This window comes from Lathyrus oleraceus, chromosome 1 (genome assembly GCF_024323335.1).
Source record: "Lathyrus oleraceus cultivar Zhongwan6 chromosome 1, CAAS_Psat_ZW6_1.0, whole genome shotgun sequence".
In the NCBI taxonomy this organism is placed as follows: Eukaryota; Viridiplantae; Streptophyta; class Magnoliopsida; order Fabales; family Fabaceae; genus Lathyrus; species Lathyrus oleraceus.
Window position 1 is genome coordinate 265,283,550 of NC_066579.1, and position 12,858 is coordinate 265,296,407.

A 12,858-nucleotide genomic window follows, 5' to 3' on the forward strand; every position below is an offset into this window, starting at 1 on the left:
AATAGAATGTTCCCCAGGGTGTAATGAATATGGTCTGTTCCATATCCTCGGGTGCCATCTTGATCTGATTATATCCGGAAAATCTGTCCATAAACGAAAAGACTTTGAATTTAGCTGTATTGTCTACCAACATATCAATGTATGGTAGAGGGAAATCATCTTTCGGAATGTCTTTATTCAAATCTCTATAATAAACGCACGTACGGACTTTTCCATCCTTCTTCGGAATAGGCACAATATTGACCACCCATTGCGGATACTCAGCAATAACAAGGAAACCGACATCAATCTATTTCTGCACTTCTTCTTTGATCTTCACTGCCATGTCAGGATGAGTCCTCCTCAATTTCTGTTTGACTGGCGGGCGTTCTGGCTTCAATGATAATCTATGCTCCACAATCTCAGAATCCAACCCAGCCATGTCTTGATAGGACCAGGAAAACACATCTGAATACTCCCGAAGAAGATCAATCAAACCTTTCTTCACTTATGGACACAGTCGAGACCCAACCTTGACTTCCTTCAAATCATCTTCGGAACCTAAGTTGACTAACTCAATCTGCTCTTCGAACGGTCGAATGGCTCCCCCCTCATGCTCAAGTAGACGAGACAATTCATCATATACTTCTTCCTCACTTTCTTCCTCAACCTCAAACACAGGGAATTCAAAATTTGGCGAAGGAGTAGGATCATTATATTCAATGGGTTTAGAAAACAACCTGCATAATGATTTGATATTTTGATTTTAGAGAAGTGATTTGGTGACCAAATATTATGCAGATGGACAAATTATATTTTTATTATGTTTTTTGTGATTACCATTTTTTAGAAAAATCAAAAAGTAATAAAACATCATAGTTGTGGATGAATATAATTGAATTTTATTAATGATCAAATTTGAAAATGCCAACAATGTTCACTTCTCCCTTAAGCATAGGAGAAGGATTTTCAAAAAAAATAAAAGCAATTACTTAGAGTGATGCATAATAACAGGAACATCAATAGCAATGCAATTGTTGAAAGCTTTTCCATGCGTCACAAAATTGGTGCAATCTTCATCTTCTTCCCCCTCGATCACTACAGCTAAGTGTTGTTCATTACCATGAATGAACCCTCCACTACAGAAACTGGGTTGCACATCTTCAACTCTAATCTTAGATGAACCTCGTTGGAATCCCAAACCAGCTCTGCTCTTGTTCTCAGTGACCTCTATCATCTGTCCCCACTGATCAGAAATACCATCTTCAACAATCTTCTGAGCATCTTTGAAGGAGGACATGGGTGCCCCAACTCTCTTTTCCTCAGCAATAGATAGAGTTTGGAACGGAGTTCCAACCTCATCCTCAGCTTCTACATAAGAGAAAGATGATAGGTGGCTTACCAACAAATTCTTCTCCCCACCGACAATAACAAGCTTTCCATTCTTGACAAACTTCAACTTCTGGTGCAAAGTTGACGTAACGGCTCCTGCCTCATGTATCCATGACCTTCCCAACAAGCAGCTATAGGCCGGGTGGATATCCATTACTTTGAAGGTAATTTGGAAATCACTCGGACCTATCTTCATAGGAAATTCCACTTCACCAATCATAGTATTGCGAGAACCATCAAATGCTTTGACGATCGCGCCACTATATCTCATTGGAGCTCCTTGATATGTCAATTTAGAAAGAGTTGATTTGGGAAGAACATTCAATGAACCACCGGTATCAACCAAAACATTCGACAGGGCGTCCTCCTTGCAGTTCATTAAAATGTGCAACGCAAAATTGTGATTTCTACCCTTCTCAGAAAGTTCCTCATCACAGAAGCTCAAATTGTTGCAGTAAGTGATACTAGCCACAATATGATCAAACTGATCAACTGTTACATCATGCTCTACATAAGCTTACTCCAATACGTTTTGCAGTGCTTCTCTGTGGGCTTCAGAATTCATAAGTAGAGACAACACTGAAATTTTGGAAGGAGTTTGGAGCAACTGCTCCATCACATTAAACTCACTCTTCTTAATCAACTGGAGTACCTCATCATCATCATTAGGCTTCAAACCACTGGATTCACCAGACTGACACTTTGGAGCGCTAAATGGATCAACTGTAGGCACTTCAACACTCTTACTGGCAGATACATCTTCAACATTCTTTAAGAACACCGGCCCAAAAACACGACCACTACGGGTCACCTTCATAACATCAGTAATGCTCACAACATAACTGGTCTTAGGTAATAGAACCTCTTGACCATTCTCTAACATAGTAGCATTGTACTAGTATGGAACAACCTTATCGGATGCATACGGGACTGGACCCGCTAACCATATTACTAACAACGATATCGATCTATTGTTGGCACTACTACTGCTGCTGATGCCAAATTGAATCACCACTCTCTCTAGAGTTTTGAATACAGGAACTATAACATTCACATCATCACCTAAGTGATGGAACTGAAGAATCTGGATCATACCCTCATCCATCAACCTCTGGATGTCTCTCTTCACAACCATACAACCTCGAGGATTAACACTACAGATTGCACAACCATCATGGTCATGCTCACAATCACTTACCAAACAGATATCCTTGTGCATCGTCACCAAAGACCTTCTAATGAAATAGACATCAAATACTTTGAACTCCCCAGGACAACCATCTACCATGTTAACAGAAGGGTTACCATGAGCAGGTAATGGGTTAGCTTTGACATTCGGGGCACAGTCCTCAAAGGACACCATCCATCTTTTAACTAACTTCTGGACTTTGTACTTCAGGGGGTAACAGTTCTCAATATCATGGCTAGGATCCCCTTGGTGAAAGGAACAGTGAAGCTCTGGCTTATGCCACCATGGAAGTGGTTCAGGAATCTATGGAGGATTTCTCGGTTGCAAAAGGTTCTTGAGAATCAAAGATGGATACAATTCAGCATAAGTCATAGGAATCGGGTCAAAAGAGACCTTCTTCCTCTCAAAATTCTGTTGTTGTTTATGATTATTGGTATTGTTGTTATTTTAGTTGTTCGTTCTTTGTTCTGGTTGTTGTTGACGTTGTTGTTGCACGGGCATTGATTGATTGCTTGAAAATACAGGAATAACAGACGATACTTGATGATGGTGTGGATGGGGTTGTGGACTTCTTCTAACATGAGGCCTCATCTTCCTCCTAACTGATACTGCATTAGTCTCGCCTTCTTTCTTTTTGGAAAACCCACTTCCGTACTTCTTGCTAGATAAAACCTCCGCTTTAGATAACCGTCTCTCTCGGACACCCTCTTCTAGTCTCATCCCCATGTTTACCATTTCGGTAAAATCGATGGGGGAACTGACAATCATGCGCTCATAGTAAAATGAGCTCAGGGTCTTGAGAAAAATCTTGGTCATATCTTTTTCTTCCAAAGGAGGGGTAATCTGAGCAACTAGCTCTCTCCATCGCTGAGCGTATTCCTTGAACGTCTCCTTGTCCTTCTGAGACAATAACCTCAATTGGTCCCTATCCGGCGCCATATCCACATTATACTTGTACTGCTTCACGAAAGCCTCACCCAAATCATTGAACGTGCGGACACTCGCACTATCCAAACCCATGTAGCACCTCAGAGCGGCACCAGTCAGACTGTCTTGGAAATAATGAATCAGTAACTGATCATTATCGGTATGCATCGACATCTTTCTAGCATACATGACGAGATGACTGAGTGGACAGGTATTCCTCTTATAATTTTCAAAGTCAGGGACTTTGAACTTCATCGGGATCTTGACATTAGGAACCAAGCAAAGTTCCGCAACACTCTTACTGAAAAAATCTTTTCCCCTTAAGGTCTTCAACTCCTTTCGTAGCTCAAGGAATTGGTCCTTCATTTAATCCATCTTTTCATAGACATCGGGACCCTCAGATGGCTCGGAATGATAGACGGTGTCCTCAACACGAGGCAGAGTGTGAACAACTGTTGGTGGCACAGATATGACCGGGATAGATATCAGCATGGAAGCAAAAGTAGGCGCAAAACCTTCAGGTACAAAGTTGTGCGGTATTCCTCACGAGAATCGGGCAGGCATAGCGGGAGCAAAATGAGCGGCAGGCACGTTTGAAGAAACAACCTCTGAAATGACAGTCCTCTGAGGAAGAGGAGTTACAGGCGTTTGAGAAGATTGACTTTGAGCAGCTAGGACTGATTCCCCCATGGCAGTCAGATGGGCAATCTCGTCCTTCAAGTCTCTGTTCTCTTGCTCTAGATGTTCTATGATCCTTGGATGATTGGTGCGGGTATTGTATCGATGAGTCAGCTTGGCTGAAGCATAGAAGAAGAATCAATAAGACATTTGGCGAAATAGAAACCTGTTTATGTAAATGATGCATGAAATGCAATGCTTGATTGTTTTTATTTTCAAGGAACATATTATTTTATTTGGAAATACATAATAATGATAATTGCACAATTTGATTGACCATAAAATCTCTTTTATTTATATAATTGGAAGGATTACACTGAGTACAATTTCAGAAACCAAAAATTAAAAATACAAGAGAAAATGAAACTAGTTATCCTAAGGATCCCCTAACAACAGCATCAGACGATCTGGCTGCAAGCACGTACTTCATTCGGATGCGTCGAATCTCAGACTCAAAAGAAGTTTTCATCTGAGTCTTCTCTAGGACAAGATGATCAACAATATTCTTCCAAGCAACGGGAGGCTGAGGCGTACTAGAGGAAGATGAAACCTCTGGCTCTCTCTGTATCTTCATTACTCGGTCTTCAAGAAGCTCAATAAGTGCATCCTTATCCTTAGACTCAAGTTGCAACTCCTCGTGCTTTTGGCTCAAAGCATGGAAACGTTCTTCCCATATATCCTCCTATTGCTTCATCTAGGCGAGTGCGTCTTCCAACTCCTCTACATCTTGGTTAGGGAGAGTTGATGGCTCAACCACAACCATAGACATAGGTCTCTCACAAGCATAAGGCATCTTCAATTCCAAAGCTCTCTTTTTCACCCAAAGACTGTAAGCTTCCAAAGCTACACAGTTGCATGAACCAAGCTCGGATATTCCTTTTCTATTCATATTATGCCAAGAATGCACAATCTTCTGCTTCAAATGTTGGGGATCTTTACCCTCTTGGTATAAAAAACCCTCTAACAAAGTGTTATTAGGTTTGTCTCTCAAGGGGAACTTGTCATACCCTAAGATGCCACCATCATTTGTATCATTTGCATGACATCTAGCATCTTTGCACTACTAACCTAATGAAAATACAAAAAGATTTTATACTTTGTTTATCTTAAGCTAGGGTTTTGCACCAAGAGCTTTCAAAGATTGATCAATCAAGACTTGGCATGAGTTCTAACATTTCAAACTCCTAATTCTTACCAAGTAATCAAGTGACTTCCATAAAAAAGAATCGATTTCAATATCATTCCATCTCAAGTTCATCAAGCCATAATTCATCTGACACTCAAAATTAGGGTTTTGGTCAAAGTCAGCTTGATGTTGGCTCTTTGACCAAAGCATGATTCTATGGCTTGAGGCATGATCCAAGGTATTAAATTTGTACTCATAACCCACTCATACAATTCATATGGCTCAAGAGGTTAGGTTCATAAGCAGATGAAAGTTTGAACAAACCTAATGAAAAAGTCAACAAATGCTTAAAGTCAAAGTTTGACTTTTAAGATTTTTGGTCAACTATGGACTTTTCAAGTCAAGGATTATGCAAATATGATCATTGAAGTCATTTGATCAATTTTAGTCAAGAAAATCAAGGTTACCTGCAAAAAGGGCAAAGATGGAGAATTTGAAATTTTTACCAAGTCCCTAAAATTCATGTCCAAGTACCCGACTTTCCAAGGCCATAACTTATGATCCAAGCCACCATTTTCTCTGCTCTAACAATCAGATTAAAGATGTTGCTTCATACTTCAACTTTGTCCTAGGTGATAAAACCTCAAAAAATGCACGAATAAGGAGATATGGGGCCATGAAGTGGATGATTCATTTGTTTGTCAGGTGGTAAAACACTTAGTAAAATTTTCAGCATGCTGACCTAGTCAAGTGACCAACTTTATGCCAGTTTTTCACCAAGATATCAACCGATTCAAGAAACGTTATCAACATGAAAGTTGTATATAATGATTCCATATTTCCAAAATGTCCAAGATCAATAAATTCCCATGCTCTAGCTAAGAGGATCGAATTTGGGAAGATAGCCTCATGGAATGGTTCATAAGTCAAATTCTAAGCCAAAGTACACTACAAATCCAAACAAATCACAAGTACATGTACTTCTTGCTTCTAAATCTCACTATAATCAGAATATCACGCATAATTTTAAGCCATTAACCAAGCAACCAAGCCATTACACATTGAATCATTCCATTTTTGGCATAAAGGTTACACTTCCATTTGTGTAATGTGGCTTTAACCCAACATTAAGTACCATTGAGCTCCCAAATGGATTTGGCTCTGATACATACCAACTCTAAACAGCAAGTCCACTCCTACACTTCAGACAAATCTTAATAAAACACTTCAAGCCCCCTATACTTTTGCCATGCTTCCCACTTGGTGTTTTGTGCAAGAACCAACCAAGCAAGCAAACTAGTACAAGGCACAATTATTTTATGATATTTAAGGCTTCTTGAACCCTCAAAGATCCCTATAAATAGAGGACAAAGCCTCATATATCGACACACCAAGATTTCCAAGAAAAACTCCATTCTTGAAAGCTTTTCAACCTTAACCCCTATTCTCTTATTTGGCTCGTGCATTCTGCAAACTAAAGGTTCCAATCATCTTCTGGGAACTCATAAGCATTAGGAAAGGCATCAAACAGTAGTTGGAAGTAATGTTGAAGAGACATTGGACCTTGCTCCAATAGGTATATTCTTGCCTTTGAAACTCATCATACATACGTCATTTCATTTTGATTTCTGAAGCAAATATGTAGAATTTATTGTGTTAAGAAGGATCATTAGCTTACATGTCATTTATATTGTTGTTTATGTGAAATTATGTTGCATGAAACCTAAAGTTCCAGTTCTGGTTTTTGCTATCGTGAATCTCCATCTTTGAGTATTAACCAAAACCTATGGTACCATTGTGTTCCTTGCATTTTTCTATACGATTTTGATCATTATTTCATGAAAAATGGTTGAGAAATGAGAGAGATATTATTGATGGAAGATTGGAAAAATAGTGAAAAAAAAGAAAACGAAAATGAGAGGGAGAGGTTGAAGATGATGCTGAGTTGGCATTGGAAAAAAGTCCATGGAACCCCAAGGACGTGGGTTCGAACCTGGCCAGCGTAATGTTTATTTTTTCTCACTTGTTAAATGTTCATTTTTCTTCATAACTTCAAAAACCCATAACTTCATGATCCCTTAACCTTTTTGACCCATTCTTTTTGCCATCTGTTCATAAAAATGTCTATTTTATGATGATACCAAAAAATAAAAAAAATATTTATTTCATCACTTTTTATTGGATATTTAGGGTTTCCAAGGCAAACCAATTTCAAACTCTTGATGATTTCTTGATCAAAACAACATGTGAAGATCATGGGGATTCATATATGATTCTTAGAGCCATAGTAAACCAAACCTTGATTGAACTCCTTACATTGAGGGTCTTAAACCCTATATGTGAGCTTGATAGATCAAAGGTGAGCATGTGCTCTACCTAGAAAAGAGTTAGATTATACAAAGACATATTTTTGGTATTTTGGTTAGTAAAAATGATAAAATACAAAGTATGATACAATCACATGATGCTTGGTGATCTCTCCTAATGCAAACCCAATGAATGAGGGGTAAAGAGGATGCCAAGGTGTGATCCCCATGCTAATGCATATGATGAGATAGCACGAGGGATCTTAGGGTCAAAATTGGGGTCTTACACTTGGAAATTCATATCTATGCCTTGTATGGTGGTAAACCTTGGCACTTGCTCTTTTCCTTGAGAGGAGGTAAACCATGGAAATTCAGTTCTCTTTGCCTTTAGAGGTGATAAACCTTGGCAGTTCAGTTCTTTTCCTTGAGTTCATACCAGTTTAAACTCTTGGGTTCATATTTCACCCCTTGTTGGAGTTCAAATCAAATTATCCTTTGGTTCAGACCATACCTTTATCACAACTTCTTTCACCTTCCATCATTAGTTTCATGAACTACGGAGCTATGAATTCCTTATTGCACTATAAGGATACGTAGGCATGAGCGCTCAATCCTCACTGAACACTTTATCTATTTCTTTCCTTTTTCCTTTATTCTTTTGCGAGTAATCTTAGATATCACACCCATTCGAGCAAGAACAATCAAAACGGTTCCCATGGAGTACCATGGAGGTAAGGGGTGTTAATAACTTCCTCTTGCATCACCGACTTCCTTACACATCATATCTCTTTCCCCCGGATTTTATCGATATTTTCCCTTTCATTCGGGAATAAGTAAAGTTCGATGGAGACTATGTTGTATGTGAGAGCGTGCGATGCGTTCGAGTATATTTCCGCTAGCTTCAATAGATAGTGATGAACAAGGTGTAGAGATCGATATTACCAAATATAAAGGTATCATATGATATTTACTCTATTTAACTGTGAGTTCACCAAATATTATGTTAAGTGTGTTCATGTGCGCTCGATTTCAAGCATCACCTATTGAATCCCACTTTAATATCGTAAAAAGAATTTTGAGGTATCTCAATGGAACCTCACATCACAGTCTTTGGCTTCCCAAAGATAGAGAATGTAGTTTAATAGGTTTTTCTGATTCTTATTTTGCTGGTTGTTAGTCGAATAGAAAAAGAACTAGTTGAACTTGTCATTTGCTTAGAAATTGTTTAATTTGTTGGCAGTGTAAGAAGCAGCCTAGCGTTGTTCTTTCTACCATTGAGGTTGAATATGTAGTCACCGTTAATTGTTAGGCACAAGTCTTAAGGATAAAGAAACAATTATTGGATCATGTTTTAAAACTCAATTGTGTTCCAAATAAACGCAACAACACAAGTGCGGCAAGTCTTACTAAGAATCATGTGCTACATTCACGCACCAAACATATAGAAATTCGACACCACTTCCTAAGAGATCGTGTTGAAAAAGATGTTATTTTAATAATGTAGGTATGAAAAATGAATTAGCCGATATTGTTACAAAATTGTTATCCACAAAACCTTCTTCTTACAAGTTACATAGGGAGATGCGAATCTTGGATTCTTTCGTATTTTAAATATATTTAAAATCATATTTCATTTCTTTTTTATATTTGTATTATGCTATAAATTAACATTTTATTGCAGCAAGTTACATCTAAACCAATCTCATTGATATGATCTTTATAACTTTTATCTTTAACAATTTTATCTTTTGTATTTTGTTCAATATGTTTATTTGTTTACTTTTTATATGCTATTTTTTGTCCATTAATTTCTAAGTTGCTATATATGATCGTTTGTTGTGTATTTAAAATCATTTTAAGTGTATCATGTTAATTATTTATATTTTGAGCATCATTTGTTTTGTTAATGTATTATTTAATCTTCGATCCATCTCTATCCTAATTTTGTTGTTGATTAGTCTCATGTCATATTGCTTATATAAATAGGAAGTTATTTTTTAATTATATTGAAAAGTACTTTTATATATTATAATTCCACCTAAAGTCAGTTTTATAAATATACTCAGTATTGTAGTGATATCACAGTTTAAGCATTAAAATTATCGGTTATGACATGTGAAAAAGTACTCCATGTATATATAGCACATCACTTGACTCCTAATGTTTTAGAAAGGGTACATTAATTCCCTCTTCTCCCCTAAAATCTGGAGAAATATAACTAACCATAAATCTTATCTCATTGGTCTCTTCTGATAATGAAAGCTCTGATACTATCATCATGAAACAGTCTAATAGATTCTTTCAAATCAAGATTTAATATTTATTCATTTTAGTTAAAGTCAATCTATTTAATAAATCCAAAATCACAAACATATACAAATACAAATGATACTGAAAGGTATGCTTCTTAGTTTTATAATAGCAGAATCGACTATGGTAAAATTTAGACAAATAGAATGAGAGTGCTACTAGAAATTAGCCGCCATATCCAAATTAAAACTACAAAATGATCAAATTAAAAACTAAAAAATTGTTGGTTGTGTTTTACTATATTCATATTTGTAAGTCCAGGAAGAAAATCATATCAATGATTATTTTCTGAATGTGAGTCCAATTGTTTATAAAAATATTTAATACATTTTATTTTATTATTAGTATAAAATGTTGCATTAACTTTCTAATTTTTTACGATACTTTTTAAAAATGGGTGCAAATCGAATGGAATAGAGTTTTGGGGCACTGGAGTGAGTTTCTGATACGGTGGAGTGGAAGTAGACATGTAAGAATAACACTTCAACTCACAAGTTAGTGAATGAATGACAAAGTTGTTTAAAGATTTAAATAAGAGAATACCTAAAATGGCATTTGTTAAGCCTTATATTATGTGAGCGGTTAAAATCATCTTCGTGAGATCCAACGTCTTGCGCTCGTTGGTGTTTGATTGTATCCAAGTGTGTGAACATGTTGAAGGATGAAATCACGTGCCCCCGACTATGGTGAGATCTCACTTGTTTCGCGTGTCTTTCCTTGCGATCCTTGTTATTGAGATTTTCATCACTATTCTTATGAGCGGTCCAGAACAGTCCCCAAGCCCTTACTCCTACACGTAGAACGAGAGCTTTCAATCTAGCTTCTACCATAAGGAAATGGAAGAGTTTTGTTGGGGAATCAATACTATTGGGAACAATCACCTTAAATATCTCCCTTGTGAATAGTAATGTTTCGCAGGAGAGTCTCGAAGGGTGGATGATAACTCACTTTTTAAGACTTAATATAGACCTCAACACTTGATTTTATCATTTTAAATCAGTCACTTACTAGTACAAGATCAAAGAAGGAGAAAGAAAACATATTCAAGACTTAACTTCTAGTACAAGACTTTAAAGGTATATGAAATTCTTGACTTATACAATCTTAGTGCTCAAGTTTTATTCATGCATTGAGAAAACTATTTTATCTTTTGAACCATGTTAAAATGATTTTTAAGGTTCATCTATTGTCTTGGTTGAATCTCTAGATGTTGGAGTACTTTGATTCATTTTCATAGAATTTTTTTCAATTTTCAAAGCATTACAAACATTGCCCGTTGGCCACAATCGATTGCATTAAAGTTGCATTTGTCACTGCTAGTTTTGAAATTGTGTTTTCTAGGTATGACAATCAATTGTCATCCTGGTACAATCGATTGTCACAAGAAAAAATTTCAAAATTTTTAAACGTTGATCCTAGAATAATCGATTGTCTTTTTACTGCAATTGATTGCGTTTATGTAAATTCTGAAAAATGCTTTGTTTCATTGCACCATTTCATCATATCTCTTCATGGAAACCTTCACATCATTTCACTAATAATTTTTCAGAATTTCTCTAATCATTGCAATGAGTTTTAAAGGGATGCTTCCATCACTATAAATACATTTCAAAATTTTATTTTTCATTCACCTCTTTCAAACTAATTATAAAATCTCGCTGCATTATTTTCAATAGAACTTTTATACTAAGATACTTTTTTAAATGCATTTTTATGTCATATTCAACAAAGTATCTTTAAGCACTTAGAGAGTATTTGTTATTGAATCTTCATATTTTAAAAGAGAAGAAGATTTTAGTCATTTGATTAAATCTTGCCCATTATACAAACTTACTTCTTATACAAATTATTATTGTGTTGTAAATTCTTAAGTATCAACGATTGTTTGATATTAGGTGTGGTTACTTATCATCCAGGATTTTTAGAGATAAGGTTCAAGAAAATGGAGGGTTGTTTTCTTTTCTTGTGGAACAAGTTCCAAGAGGATTATTCTTGATAACTTGGTTAAAGCCTTGTTTTGGAAGATCTAACTATAATAAAATCTCTTACATGTTGTAAGGGGACTCGAGTACTCTCGGATTATGAGGCGAACCAGGATAATTCCCGGTGTTCTTTATTTTCTACATTTTACCGCTTTTATCGCCTAATCTAATCAGAAAAAATAGAACCAATATTCACAAAAATAGGATAAATTTCTAAAAGTCCTAATTCACACCCCTCTTAGGCTTATTCATAACTTACAAATTATAAAAAGCACAATATGTGCTATTGTTTTTGAGTTTTTATGTGTTTGTTTCTTGTGTAGAGATGACTTTTGATGAGTCCTGACACGACAGTACTGGAACAACACTCTAACCCCAAATTTGAGAAAAAAATGTGGATGCAATGAAAAATGCAAGGAATGGATGTTCATTGCTTTAGGCCATACGTGACATCAACCAGAAAAATGGAATGTGCTTAAGTGAAAAGTAAAGGTAATAAATTCAAGGCACTAGAAGAAAAAATTATGTACTATTATACAAATAATACAACACACAGTTTGTCTCCCTTCTACAAAGGTCTGCTACAAGGCACCCCGTTGTTTTCCTACGCAACTAGCCTGCCACAAGACGCTTTGTCTCTCACATGTTGTTGTATCTTGCTCGACAATGGTACGAAAAGGAAGAATTATTAGGAAACTTGTTGATTCTTATGGGCCAAGCGTAATGAATATTCAAAAGCACATGATGCAATACTCTACAAGAACCCTCGATGAACCTGAATATAAAAAGACCTATTTAGAGGAAATGAAAGGAGGCTCAATAACCAAGAGAATTTAGAGAGAGAAACACTTGGTGGAAATTGTTGAATGGAGCAAGCTGAAACAAAGTGGAGAATTATCCTTCTCATCATCTCAAGTATAAGCCATCCCCATTTGGCATGACAGAACTTGTGTCTTGATGAATGAAGAT